Here is a 12,265-nt window from a genome sequence, read left to right on the forward strand (position 1 = left end):
GGGTTTTGGAGCATATACTGTATTCAAACATTATGAATCACCTCGAAGGGAACGATCTATTGACACGTAATCAGCATGGCTTCAGAAAACATCGCTCTTGTGCAACGCAGCTAGCTCTTTATTCGCACGAAGTAATGGCCGCTATCGACAGGGGATCTCAAGTTGATTCCGTATTTCTAGATTTCCGGAAAGCTTTTGACACCGTTCCTCACAAGCGACTTCTAATCAAGCTGCGGAGCTATGGGGTATCGTCTCAGTTGTGCGACTGGATTCGTGATTTCCTGTCAGGAAGGTCGCAGTTCTTAGTAATAGACGGCAAATCATTGAGTAAAATTGAAGTGATATCAGGTGTTCCCCAGGGAAGCGTACTGGGACCTCTACTGTTCCTGATCTATATAAATGACCTGGGTGACAATCTGAGCAGTCCTCTTAGACTGTTCGCAGATGATGCTGTAATTTACCATGTAGTAAGGTCATCCGAAGACCAGTATCAGTTGCAAAGCGATTTAGAAAAGATTGCTGTATGCTGTGTCAGGTGGCAGTTGACGCTAAATAACGAAAAGTGTGAGATGATCCACATGAGTTCCAAAAGAAATCCGTTGGAATTCGATTACTCGATTAATAGTACAATTCTCAAGGCTGTCAATTCAACTAAGTACCTGGGTGTTAAAATTACGAACAACTTCAGTTGGAAGGACCACATAGATAATATTGTCGGGAAGGCGAGCCAAAGGTTGCGTTTCATTGGCAGGACACTTAGAAGATGCAACAAGTCCACTAAAGAGACAGCTTACACTACACTCGTTCGTCCTCTGTTAGAATATTGCTGCGCGGTGTGGGATCCTTACCAGGTGGGATTGACGGAGGACATCGAAAGGGTGCAAAAAAGGGCAGCTCGTTTTGTATTATCACGTTATAGGGGAGAGAGTGTGGCAGATATGATACACGAGTTGGGATGGAAGTCATTACAGCACAGACGTTTTTCGTCGCGGCGAGACCTTTTTACGAAATTTCAGTCAACAACTTTCTCTTCCGAATGCGAAAATATTTTGTTGAGCCCAACCTACATAGGTAGGAATGATCATCAAAATAAAATAAGAGAAATCAGAGCTCGAACAGAAAGGTTTAGGTGTTCGTTTTTCCCGCTCGCTGTTCGCGAGTGGAATAGTAGAGAGATAGTATGATTGTGGTTCGATGAACCCTCTGCCAAGCACTTAAATGTGAATTGCAGAGTAGTCATGTAGATGTAGATGTAGATGTAGATGTACCACAGATCTACCTGACTCACAAGCAGTACTGTGGAGAAGTATAAGTTAGTAACTCTATACACAACACTCATTGCCAGTATTTCTCGGTGACATAAGCAAAGTGATACTTTCCTATGTAAACAATCTACATCTCATCAACTTTGGATCTTATGCATTTATAACATCCTCGAACTCAGTTTGAATTACCTTTGGCAATAAGACCGGAGCTCATTAAGGCGATTAAAGGGCAATCACCACGCAGCATTGCAAGAGAAGATCTCAATGAATTCTCGGTTCCACAAAACCAATTACAGCAAAATAAGCATCTCCGGTTTAAAGACTATGAGACTAGCCGACAGAGATTTTCCAAGCCCTTTATAGCTCCTAGGTCTCCGTGAGACACCCTATTGTAGCGCAGAAATGAAGCAGTTGCTGAAGTGAAGCACATCCTGTTCATCAAAGAGAACTACTGACGGATGTGTTATGGAAAAATGTTCTTATCCCCGTGTCCAGTGAAACTCTGTTGCGATCATGAGTAGTTGCCATCTACGATCACTGTTTGTAGGTAATGTCTAGTAAAGTCATTAGAAGATCGAAATCGGTTGCAAAACGATTTAGTAAAGATATCTGTATGGTTCGAAAGTTGGCAGTTGGCAATTAGCGCAAAGTTATGAAAAGTGTGGGGTTATCCGCAAGAGTGCTACTAGGAATCCGTTAAACATCGGCTACACGATAAATCAAATCTAAAAGCCGTAATTTTAAATTAATACCTAAAAATTACAGTTACGAACTACTTAAGTGGAAAGAAGAGAGAGAAAATGATGCGGGGAAGACAAACCAAAGACTGCGTTTTTTTGGCGGAACAGTTAGAATATGTAACAGATCTACTGATGAGTCTAGCTACACTGTGCTTGTCCGTCTCCTTTCGAAGTACTGCTGCGCGGTGTGGGATTGTTACCAGATGGAATTAACGGAGTACATCGAGAAACTTCAAAGAAGCGCTGCTCGTTTTGTATTAATATGGAATAGGGGAGAGAGTGTCACTGCATGATACACAGTTAGGGGAGGACGTCATCAAAACGAAGGCGTTTTTCGTTGCGGCGGAATCTTCTCACGGAATTTCAGTCATTAACTTTCTTCTCCGAACGTGAAAATATTTTGTTAACGCTGACCTACATAGGGAGAAACGATCATCATAATAAAATAAGGGAAATAAGAGCACGCACTGACAGATATACGTGTTAGTTATTCCACCACGCTGTTCGAGATTGGAATAATAGAGAATTATTGTGAAGGTGGTTCGATAAACCCTCTGCCATGCACTTAAGTGTGATTTGCAGTCTACCCATGGAGATATAGATGTAGACAGTGGACGCTCATATCAATAAAAGTACCCCGTAACTCCACAGGAGAAAACGCAAAAATCACTGCATGAAGGATTATAATTAGTGTGTTTATGATATGTTGAAATGTCTGTGTAGAGTCGCTTCATAAGACTGTTGCCCTGTTTGATTCTGTTTGTCTGCAGTTTGTTCTACTAACCCTCCCAGAAGGACTGAGAAGTTTCAGTGATAATCTGACGTTAAGTGCAAGCAACTCGTTCTGCGCATCAGTATGTCAGTACTTTAAGTGATCCATTAATATTCCATGTGTAATCTAGCCCCATATTTATAAAGTTCGTCCATTAGCCTACCTTGTGTGACCAGGTCTTTTTATGTGTCTTTTCAGGTTTGTCTTGGGTTTGGTACTTGAGCTGCTTTTCGTCTGCTAGAAGCACAGGATAACCAATTTTGTACCTCTTACGTGGGCAAAGAGTTCTATCGGTGCTGTTCGACAGCTTCGTGGTTGTCAAGTTGGTATTGTCCGTTTCCCGTGTGGGCTTTCCATGCGCTCCGAGCCGAGCGGTGGCTGTCGGTGGATGTATGGCTCTGAGCGCTATGGGACGTAACATCTGAGGTCATCAGTCCCCAAGAACTTAGAACTACTTAAACCTAACTAACCTAAGGACATCATACACATCCATGTCCGAGGCAGGATTCGAACCTGCAACCGTAGCAGTCGCGCGGTTCCGGACTGAACTCGGTGGATGTAGCTGTGCTCTTAAGTGAGCCCTCTCCTGCCAGTGATGAGATAGGTCGTAGCTTCAAACGCGGTCTTCATGCGTGGAGCCGTTCGGAAAACCTCTTGGCCTGAATGAAGTGTTTCGATTACTTCTTGTTTTATATTGCTCTTGATAGGCAATGCTTGAGTCTATGATTTTGTCAGTGTCCGGAGTTTGCTTTGTTCCTTTCTACTATTGTGGTGTCAATGCGCTCTACGGGATATGGTTAGCCTGAGTTAATGTGCTTTAAAGCTTTGTGAATATGACAGAACTTGTGTTTTCGTGTATGTGCGATATTTCTTTTTATGTATTGTAGTTTATCGCATGTTCTATTTTCTGCTGTGATCTCGAGTTGTCTTTATTCTGTGAGCGTTGCGCTCTATTACTGAATCTCAATAGTTGGTCCGTGTTATTTTAACTGATAAGTGATGGGTGAATATTTGCGTTACTGCATTTCCGTGTTTTGTGGGAACGTGTAGCAGCTGCCTTTGTTTAATGGGGGCCATATGTTTCTCGAATCATTGGGGCCTTCCGCCTTGATGGTTTTATTATGAATTCGGCGTGATTCATGATCTATTCGTTCTTACAGTGGTGTACTCTCATTGATTTATACATTTAGCGATTTTCACTCACATCTGTTTGAAACAGTTGGATGTGCAACTAAGGTGACTTCTTTTCATGATGCTTGCGTGAATTCTCAGGTGGTGTATTTGCTGTAACAAGATGTTTCAATCGGTGTAAACCCCTTTGATGTTAGTGCATGCAGGCAATGCAGGTAATGTTCCTCTGAATTTCGTCGTTTTCGTGTGAAGCTTGATTGGATAACTGAAGTCATATGTTCCTGTTCCCTTTCCTCTCTTTTCCCTCACGTATGCATAGTTAAATTGCGCTATGTAATTTCTTCTTGCCAGATCAGATTAGTTTATTTCGTGTTCAGGCACAACTTAAGTATATCTACAGAATGTCCACCCATAATTCTTTGTGGCTATTTTTGAATAAATGTGTTTCATGAAAACTCAAATCGTGTGTCCTCTAACTACTTCAGAACGCACCAAATAGCTGCCAGACTTGCAACTCGATGCTCTTAACGGCTTCTTTCTTTGAAATATTAGCCTGATTTTTATATGCTGCACAAAAAGACAGTGATAACGAAGTACCCAGAGAGAGGAATGAGTAGAACTAATGTGCCAAATTCACAATCCATTGATTAATTATACAGGTTCATTTAACGATGTTATGTACTATGGTTAGATTTAGTATTGCATTAACTGCATGCAAATTTTTTTTCCACTATGCTCAAACAACCTCTCTGCCGGTTGGTGAACTCACGAAGGGACTGAAGAGAAATTTAATGAGCCGAGGAAAGTGAATGAAAAGCTATTTGATGACTTAGAAGCTGCGAATCTTAAGCTCGAACGGAACGTGGAAAGTAAAGCGAATGACTTTAGAAGATGCTACAGGATGAAATAGCGATCGAGTTAGCGAAAACGTCGAGGGTCGTCGAGAAGCGTCTGTGAAGCTGAAAGCGAGCAGTTGCCGCTAAACAGAGTGCTCGAAGAACAGGAGAGCAGGGTTATGGCGACGTTCGTGGCTGTCCCAAAGTGAACGCGTAGAGCTACTGTCCCGAGCTGAGAGAGCGGCTGCCGGGCGTTTGGAAGCCACGAAGGGTCAGGCAGAGCAGAGAATCAGCGCGATACGTACTCCGTCTTTTGCTGCGCCCGAGTTCCTGTTCCAAAGAGCTGCCGAGAGCCGGGAGTTAACGTCGCAGAGACAGCGAGCACCAGTTCGGCCGCAGGCGGTGGCGATAAAGCAACAGACTGCCGGCTACTGTGAGCAACACCCAGGTTTGGTCCGGAGGGGACGATACGTAACTCCTGACTTGAAGAAACGTGTGGCTCACCTCAAAGCAGGTTGTCCCGAAATTGAAGTAGACAGTTCCTGCGAATTAGTATGCACAGAGGACATTCTTGGCAATCGGAATCAAATAATAACTGGATCCTTTTACAGACCTCCCAATTCAGATGATACAGTAGCTGAAAGGTTCAAAGACGAGTTGAGTTTAATTTCAAACGCGTACCCGACTCATACAAATATAGTTCGTGGTGCCTTTAATCTATCCTCGATATGTTAGTGAAAATACATGTTTAATTCCGGAGGTACGCATAAAACATCATCCGAAATTTTGCTAAACGCTTTCTCCGACAACTATTTCGAGCAGTTACTTCATGAATAGTAAAAGGTTGTGAAAACCGCGCTTTACCTGTTAACAAGGAATAATCCTGAACTAGTAACGAGGATTAAAACGTATACTGGTATTATTGAACGTACCCAGATCAACAAGGAATAATCCTGAACTAGTAACGAGGATTAAAACGTATACTGGTATTATTGAACGTACCCAGATCCCCAAGTCCTCCACAAATAAACGAAATATATACCTGTTCAAAAAAAGCACATAAAAATTCACATAACATCTTCCTCCACTCCTTCCACATTAATAATGTCACTGCAGGCCAGATGTGACTTGAATGCAAAGAAATAGTATCGGCGGCAATTCAGAGATTTACACCAAATAAATTAACAAACGACGCAGTTCATCCTCATTGGTACGCCAAACGCGTCAAAACACTGTTGCAGAAACAACGAAACAAACATGCCAAATTTAAACGGAAACAAAATCTCCAACATTGGCGATCTTTTAAAGAGACTCGAAATTTAGCGCTGATTTCAATGCGACATGCTTATAATAGTTTTCACAACGAAACTTTATCTCCAAACCTGGAAGAAAATTCAGACAGATTCTGTTCGTATGTGAAGTATGCTAGCAGCAAGACACAATCAATGCCTTCTCTGCGCAATAGCAATGGAGATACTATCGAAGACAGTGCTGCCAAAACAGAGCTACTAAACACAGTCATCCGAAATGCCTTCACAAAGGAACACGAAGTAAATATTCAAGAATTCGAAACAAGATCAGGTGCCAACATGAGTAACGTCGAAGTAGATATCCTTGGAGTAGTGAAGCAACATGAATTACTTAATAAAGGCAAGTCTTCTGGCCCAGAGTGTATACCAATTAGGTTCCTATCAGAGTTTGGTGGTGCAAGTCATCGAGTAAAACAGAAGTGATTCCTGGCGTTCTCCAGGGTCCTTTGCTGTTCCTCATCTCTATAAACGAGTTTGATTGTTTGCAGATGACCCTGTCGTTTATCGGCTAATAAAGTCATCAGAAGTTCAAAACAAATTGCAAAGCCATTTAGAAAAGGTATCTGGATGGTGCGAAAATTGGCAATCGACCCTAAATAACGGAAAGTGTGAGGTAATCCACATGAGTGCTAAACGTAATCCGTTAAACTTCGGTTACACGATAAATCAGAAAAATCTAAAGGCCGTAAATACGTAGGAATTATTATTACGAACAACTTAAATTGTAAGTAACACACAGAGTGTGTTCTGGGGAAGGCTAACCCAAGACTGCATTTTACTGGCAGGAGACTTAGGAAGTGTAATACATTTGCTAAGGAGAATGCCTACACTATGCTTGTCCGTTATCTTTTAGAATACTGCTGTGCGGTGTGGGATCCTTACCACATAGGACTGACGGGGTGCATCGAAAAAGTGTATTATCACGATATAGGGGAGAGAGTGTCACTGAAATGTTGGAGGCTTTGGGATGGAGATCATTAAAACAAAGGCGTTTTTCGTTGCAGAGGAAGCTTCCTACGAAATTTCAATCACCAACGTTCTCCTCCGAATGCTAAAACATTCTGCTGACGGAGACCAACATAGGAAGAAACGACCAGCATAATAAAATAAGGGAAACCAGACCTAGCATTGAAAGATATATATGTTAGTTTCTTCTGCGCTCTATACGAGATTGGAATAATAGGGAATTGTGAAGGTTGTTCGACGAAATGGCTCAAATGGCTCTGAGCACTATGGGACTCAACATCTGAGGTCATCAGTCCCCTAGAACTTAGAACTACTTAAACCTAACTAACCTAAGGACATCGCACACATCCATGCCCGAGGCAGGATTCGAACCTGCAACCGTAACGGTCACGCGATGTTCGATGAACCCTCTGCCAGCCACTTAAATATAATTTGCAGAGTATCCATGTAAATGTAGATGTATAGGGGCTGATGGAGTTGGAGCCTCAGGGAATAAAGTGCAAAGAGGGACTCGGAACGCGAGGATAAGTGCGATTACAGGGAAAGCAATGTTGCGGGAGGTTCTCGCGGCGGAGGACAGACCTTCGCGAGAGAAAAGCAAAGCTTCTGTTTTAAGCATTTCCTTTCACTACGTTAGTTTGAGTTGTTCCTGAACTCGGTTAACTGAATTCACCCTATGCCTGGTCGGAACTGTTCGAATTTGTGCTTTCCCCAGTGTGGCCCAGCACACACAACTGAATTCGTGCGTTGTTTCTTAGCAGGGGAACCTGCCATGCCAATGAGGACCAGATAGCGGCGTTGTGAGACAGTAAGGGAATTTCGGCAGGCTTTCCTTTCAGCGCCGGGCGGAGTAGCCACGAGGTTTGAGGCGCCATGTCACGGATTGAGAGCCCTTCCTGCCGGAGGTTCGAGTCCTGTCTCTTGCATGGGTTGTGTGTTGTTCTTAGGTGGGGTTAGTGTAAGTGATGATCTCAGCGGTTTGGTACTTTAGGAATTCACTCACACACATTCCTTTCAGCCCACACAACACTATAGTAATACTCTTCCTTAAATATTCTGGATTTACGAGCGCCGCCCGTTTGCTCGAACACATGGTACAGGCTAATCAATTTTTATTTTATACGTTCGGAGCAGCAGAGCGGATCAGTATTTGCCTGACTATAATGCCAACCCACATGTGTCACATCATCCCAGCTGCCAAATGCAGCCGGCCGGTTCTAGGCGCTTCAGTGTGATGTCATTTGGTTAGTTAGGTTTAAGTAGTTCTAAGTTATAGGGGACTGATACCTCATCGTTTTGCAAAATGAAAGGATGATGTGGAAGCATTTAAAGCGGCGCAATAAGAGTTCGAGTACGATTTGGGGGAGTATGTGTCTAAGTATACGATCTAGTCACGCGGTGCGCAAACGCACGATTCCAGTTGCGGGCGCTGTCGAAAACCTAGACCAGAGTGACTGACCGTACGCGGCCACCCTAGTTCCTTTGGGAACAACTGGGGAATAGAAAAACGTTGGGTAAATCAGTACACGAATGAAGGGGCACACGTACGCGGTCACGAGAACCCTGGAAGCAGTGGGATCAAAAACCATTTTTATGCATTTCTGTCTGTAAAATATCTGGGAGTGTGCGTGCGGAACGATTTGAAGTGGAATGATCATATAAAATTAATTTTTGGTAAGGCGGTCACCAGGTTGAGATTCATTGGGAGAGTCCTTAGAAAATGTAGTCCATCAACAAAGGAGGTGGCTTACAAAACACTCGTTCGACCTATATTTGAATATTGCTCATCAGTGTGGGATCCGTACCAGATTGGGTTGACGGAGGAGATAGAGAAGATCCGAAGAAGAGCGGCGCGTTTCGTCACAGGGTTATTAAGCGTGATAGCGTTACGGAGATGTTTAGCAAACTCAAGTGGCAGACTCTACAAGAGAGGCGCTGTGCATCACTTTGTAGCTTGCCGTCCAGGTTTTGAGAGGGTGCGTTTCTGGATGAGGTATCGAATATATTGCTTCCCCCCGCTTATACCTCCCGAGGAGATCACGAATGTAAAATTAGAGAGATTCGATCGCGCACGGAGGCTTTCCGGCAATCGTTCTTCCTGCGAACCATACGCGACTGGAACAGAAAAGGGAGGTAATGAGAGTGGCACGTAAAGTGCCCTCCGCCTCACACCGTTGGGTGGCTTGCGCAATATAAATGTAGATGTAGTAGCGACAACAACGGGCGGTCGTAGTGAGTTCGATTACGGGGCTTGAATCAGCTGAGTGGTGATAGCAATAACGGGTGGCGGTAATTTGGGAACAACTGGGAAATAGAAAAAGATAGGGCAAATCAGTACAGGAATGAAGAGACACGCGAACGCAATCACAAAACCCTGGAAGCAGTGGGATCAGAAACCACTTTAATGCCTTTCTGTCTATTTAATTATTCGGGAGCTGACCGTTTGGTTTTAAACTTTGTTTTCTGCGTTTAATTTGATTGGGAAACCGTTGAGATTAAACTTAACATATACATGGATGGACATGAGAAATGAAAGGTGTAAGTAGGCTGTTTAGGTTTTTATGTTGGTAACGCCACATAGCGCTCTGTATGAAAATCACTGATTGTGCTGTGTGCAGTCTGTGGCTGGTTGGCATTGTTGAAATATTCGCTATTGTAGTGTTGGGCAGTTGGATGTGAACAGCGCTTAGCGTAGCGCAGTTGGAGGTGAGCCGCCAGCAGTGTTGGATGTGGGGAGAGAGATGACAAGAGTTTTGAGAGCGGATGATCTGGACGTGTGTCCATCAGAGTAAATTTGTAGGACTGGATTTCTAGTTAGTGCCTTCAATAGTTAGAATCTTTTATGTAGCTGGCAGTACTGGCGCTCGCTATATTGCAGTAGTTCGAGTAAGGAAGATTTTTATGAGGTTAGTGATTCGTGAAAGGTATAGGTTATTGTTAGTCGGGGCCATTCTTTTGTGGGGATTATATAAGTCAGATTGCGTTGCGCTAAAATATTGTGAGTCCGTTTAGTGATGATCAGAGTAAGTAAAGAGAAATGTCTGAGTACGTTGAGTTTTGCTCAGCTGTTTGAAAATCAAATAACGTAAAGGAGATTATCAGCACAATCATTCATAAATTTTTCTAAAGGGAGGTTTCAAAGGTTGCAATAAATTTTTCATCTATGATTATTACTTTACATATGAAATATTCTATTGCAGATTAATAAAGACGAATTTCTTTGAATGTTCCCAAAATAATGTTCAAGTTTTATTTTTATTCAAGGACTACAGCTGTTTGTACAAGAATGAAAATATAATTTTCCATCGAACTTAGCAAAGATTTTCACGTTGCACTGGATTTTTGTTTACTGGATATAGCCCGACTAGCTTTGAAGCATAAGACTATCTTTACTTTATGAATTCTTTTTTATATTTCTAAGCTCTCCTGAAGAATTATCCACTTTTAAATACACTTCACGTTATGTTCAGAATTTATCACTTTTTGAATGAAAATTTAAAAGAGCTGCAGCTTGTATCCACCTGTGAATGCACAAGATAAAATCTACTATCTCTTTGTATTCTGCCTATGGAATGCTGTGAAAAGAAACACGTTTTTATTTTCGTTCACCTCTACCTGTACCCTTTTTAGGATGTGGTCGTTATTGCGATGGTATATTTTAATCTGCCGCTGTTCCAGAATGCTCGCTCACGGTGCAGCTCCGTACTGCCAGCGATATCCAATAAAATGCTGGAAATTCTAAAATAAAATGGGTAATGTCCGGTGCGAACTTTGCAGTAATTGTGACAAACAGATTTTACTAGATAAATATATTTTAACAGAAACAATTAAAATCTTTACACACCGTTTACAATCCCAGCTACAAATGGCGTCGATCATCGACTTATGACAAATGAAGACTACGTAAGAGCCTAATGCAACGTTACGGGTTCCTCTCCCATTCAGTCTGTGCAGAAGGCAAGCGATTCTACTACAATATATTGCCAATTTATATCTTACCTAATTTTTGTACAGTCTTTGTCGTTTTTGATAACATATCCTTTCTTCTGTAGCGGTTTTCACATCCTCCGCCACAGATAGTATTTAACAGTCTTTGAATAATCATTTATAATAGCAAAATTCATAATTATCTTTTAAATGTCCTTTTGAAATACAATTAACAGAAATACATATAAATTATTTGTTGCAATGAACATTATACATCGAAATGTTCTTTTAACTTTCACTTTGGATGCATGCTGCCAGAGAACGTTACACCACGAAAGCAGAGACTGCTCATGAGGGGACCGTGAGCAGAATAGGAATGCCTTGGCGGGACCACCACAGTTGGAGAAAATCGAACCCGCTGATCCACAACATAATCCACTTAACGACAATGAGTGGCGGGAACTCTCGCGACAGAATGGTGCGGAACAGGACGGATCTCTGAGCAAGGTAAGTGCGAATGTTCTACACGTGGAAAAATCCAGCACACGGGACGATTTGTTACAGGAGGCTGCAGGCAGTAAGGTTTCAGCTTTTATACCAGATATCACCACCTCTATTAGAGTATCAGTACCCAGAACGCACTTGAGCTGCATCTGCCTGTGTTCTATTACAGGTGAGGCAGTGTTTCGTAACTATGTGTGGCTACAGAGGCAGCGTGCAATATTTCTGCAAGGGACTTCTATCGACTTTTTGAGTACACGCCACACGGAGATGATGCTCTGTACTGGGTGAAACGAGGTCCGACACGATGCTACGACGTGCTCCGTGACTTTTGCTACTTCAGTGTATAAATGTACCGGATGTCTCTCTTAAAAGTCTTCAGGCACATTTCTTCTGGTTTTTCAGTAGATATTTTAAATGTGTAGATGCAGTCAGTCCAAACGTGTACTGGTCATCACGTCGACGGAAAGCTTCGGTTTGTTTCCGTTACACGCGAAATGCTGTTTGAAGCGGAATTTTACATTCTCATTCGTTAGGGCGGCCCGAGATTAGTCCAGATTGGTATTCGTTTTAGCGATACGTATTAGCAGGAAAACTGGAGAACGGAGAGTGGCGGTAGCTATCAATTTGGGCCAGGGCCTTGTTGTCGCTGTTAGAGTATCGGTTATTCTTAGAGTTTTCCCGCTCCTGTTAATACAAATGGATGAAGCGAAAAACATTGTAGACTAGTTTGTGGCCCGTCCATCCGAATGGGTACGTGAAATTCCGCTTTGAAAATAAATTATTTTTTTTTTTAATGGGGAACAAACCGACGCTT

The sequence above is a fragment of the Schistocerca gregaria genome, unplaced genomic scaffold (assembly GCF_023897955.1).
Source record: "Schistocerca gregaria isolate iqSchGreg1 unplaced genomic scaffold, iqSchGreg1.2 ptg000607l, whole genome shotgun sequence".
Classification (NCBI taxonomy): domain Eukaryota; kingdom Metazoa; phylum Arthropoda; class Insecta; order Orthoptera; family Acrididae; genus Schistocerca; species Schistocerca gregaria.